The 2043-nt window shown below is 38.4% G+C and overlaps 1 non-coding gene across 1 annotated transcript; it reads left to right on the top strand.

The window, feature by feature from the left end:
- Positions 1 to 1456: 1456 nt before the first annotated feature.
- Positions 1457 to 1619, top strand: LOC127483103 (U1 spliceosomal RNA). Its single transcript, XR_007909066.2, has one exon. It is a non-coding gene; the product is annotated as a U1 spliceosomal RNA (small nuclear RNA).
- Positions 1620 to 2043: the final 424 nt, after the last annotated feature.

A 2043-nucleotide genomic window follows, 5' to 3' on the forward strand; every position in this document is an offset into this window, starting at 1 on the left:
AAAAGGAAACCTGTTGAAGTGAAATGGACACTATGATAAATGGTGACTTGATAAGCCCTTGCCCTGACTGTTGATGAACAACTTAATACTTTATAAATATTTCTCTTTTGGCAAAATTATAAACCTACTGATTCAAAGCTGAGCAAATCCTAAGTAGAATAAGTGCAAAGAAACAAAATACATGGTTCTGAAAACTGAAGTAAAACAAAGCATGTGTGTTTAATCTGTGTTCACTTTGGATTGCTATGGGAGTTTTTGCTGGAAAAACAGCAAAAGGAAAATTGTACCTGTCCAATAGGTGAATAATATTTCAATGAGAAAGTTCTCAACAAAACTCCACAATGTCTTAAGAAAATGACACTACATTCTTCAGTGCTGAATGTAAAGTTTTGTCTACCCAGAATGCCGCGAGCATCTAGGGGAGTCTGGCCAGCAGACTCAACCCAGGGCCCGCGACGATGGTTTCTCGAGCGAGAAAAGAACGAACGACGTTTATCCATCTTTAGTAGACTTTTTATTAGAGAAAGTAAACGTGACAGAGGTAGAGAGGAAGGAGGAAAGGAGAGGAGAGAGAGAGCTTCCTCCTTAGACCCCCGGCTTATATACAAAATGCGACCAATCAGGAGCAAGCTAGAGTCCATGCATCGAGCACACCAATCCGGTCTCTGTTCACGTGAAGGGCACGCGTCCTTCAGCCAATCAGGTGAGGTGTCACGCAGCAGGTAGGCAGGCAGACTCACTGCGGGGGTCCTGCCGCCATCTTGTTGTTTACTGCGACCTCCATCCCTCCGCCTCTGGAGAGCCTCGCCCGTAGGAAAGCTCCCTGGTCAAAACTGAAAGTAAAAACCTCCGCCTAGCATTGTCGCCACGGACTATTCCCCGACACCAGAATCCTAAGCTAAAAAAACTATTTCAGAAATGAAATAAAAACATTCTTGTGTGAAAGATAATTAAGAAAATCGGCCAATGGCATGACTATCTAAAGGAATAATTACAGAAGCACTCTAGAAAGAAAGAAAAAAGATGAAAAAGAAATTTGGGGCATGAAGAATGAGGATAGAATTCTAGAAAGAGAAAATTTAAGGTGAATGGAAAACATTTTCCCTCTTCTTTTGAATTTCCTAAACTGAAATTCCCAGCATTACTTTATGCTGTATTAAATATACAAAGGAAATAGTCAAGGTGATTAAATGATAAACAGGTTGGATAACAAGCTCTAAAGGAAAGTATGGTTTCTATACATCATTCAAACTAGTAAAATGCCAAAATTAATCATCATAATTTAAAGACGTATAATGCAATCCTTAGAACCACCAATAAATATAGCTGCACAGAGATTTCTTGAAGACCTTAATGATCAACAATAATGGGATTTAGGACAAGATAAAGGCTCAATCATCAAAAGGAGTCAGAAAAGGAAAATATAAATATAAAAGCAAGAATGAAAAATATTAAGATACTTAACTGGCAGGGGAGACACCATGATCACGTAGGTGGTTTTCCCAGGGCTAGCTTCTCCATCGCACTGCGGATGTGCTGACCCCTGCGATTTCCCCAAATGTGGGAAACTTGACTACATAATTTGTAGTAGTCAGGCGCTGTGTTTGCACTGTCCCTGAAAAAAATATATTAAGAGACCTTCAGTGCTAACATAAAATTTATTTCATTAAATACATATGGTATATACACAGAGCTTAAAATACAGAAAGTGGCATGGTGTATTAGAAATCAAAATTCAACTATATAATATCAACAAGAAAGTCACTTTAATTTTGATTGTGTAGCCAGATTCAGAATGTAGAAAGGAATAAGATATAACATATAAAAAATAAAAGAAGCATAGCTGTATAGCACCAAATAAAGTAAATTTCAGAACAAAGAAATTTATCGTTAACAAAAAGACACTATCAAAAAAACAAATTGCCCTACAGCAATCCTAAGTACATTTGCACTAAACAATAGAGCTGTAAGATGCCACCCACACAGGAGATTTGGAAGGAGTTGAGTGCTCTTGGCTTCTGCATGGCCCAGCCCTAGCCATTG

This window comes from Oryctolagus cuniculus, chromosome 4, assembly GCF_964237555.1.
Source record: "Oryctolagus cuniculus chromosome 4, mOryCun1.1, whole genome shotgun sequence".
Taxonomy (NCBI): domain Eukaryota; kingdom Metazoa; phylum Chordata; class Mammalia; order Lagomorpha; family Leporidae; genus Oryctolagus; species Oryctolagus cuniculus.